Source organism: Bison bison, unplaced genomic scaffold (assembly GCF_000754665.1).
Source record: "Bison bison bison isolate TAMUID 2011002044 unplaced genomic scaffold, Bison_UMD1.0 scf7180017864538, whole genome shotgun sequence".
In the NCBI taxonomy this organism is placed as follows: domain Eukaryota; kingdom Metazoa; phylum Chordata; class Mammalia; order Artiodactyla; family Bovidae; genus Bison; species Bison bison.
In genome coordinates, this window is record NW_011495086.1 from 2,954,025 (window position 1) to 2,954,390 (window position 366).

Below are 366 nucleotides of genomic sequence, written 5' to 3' on the forward strand. Positions count from 1 at the left end.
TTCAGTATTCTCACATCCATACTAATGTGAGAGTTGAACCATAAAGAAGGCTGACAGCCAATGAATTGATGCTTTTGCACTGTGGTGCTGGGGATGACTTTGATAGTTCGTTGAGCAAGGAGATCAAACTAGTCAATCCTAAAGCAAATCAACCATGAATATTTATAGAAAGGACTGATGCTGAAGCTGAAGCTCCAATACTTTTGCCATCTGATGTGAAGAGCTGACTCATTGGAAAAGACCCTGATGCTAGGAAAGACTGCGGGCAGGAAGAGAAGTGTGTGACAGAGGATGAGATGGTTGGATGGCCTAACTGACTCAATGGACATGAGTTTGAGCACACTCTGGGAGACAGTGAAGGACAGG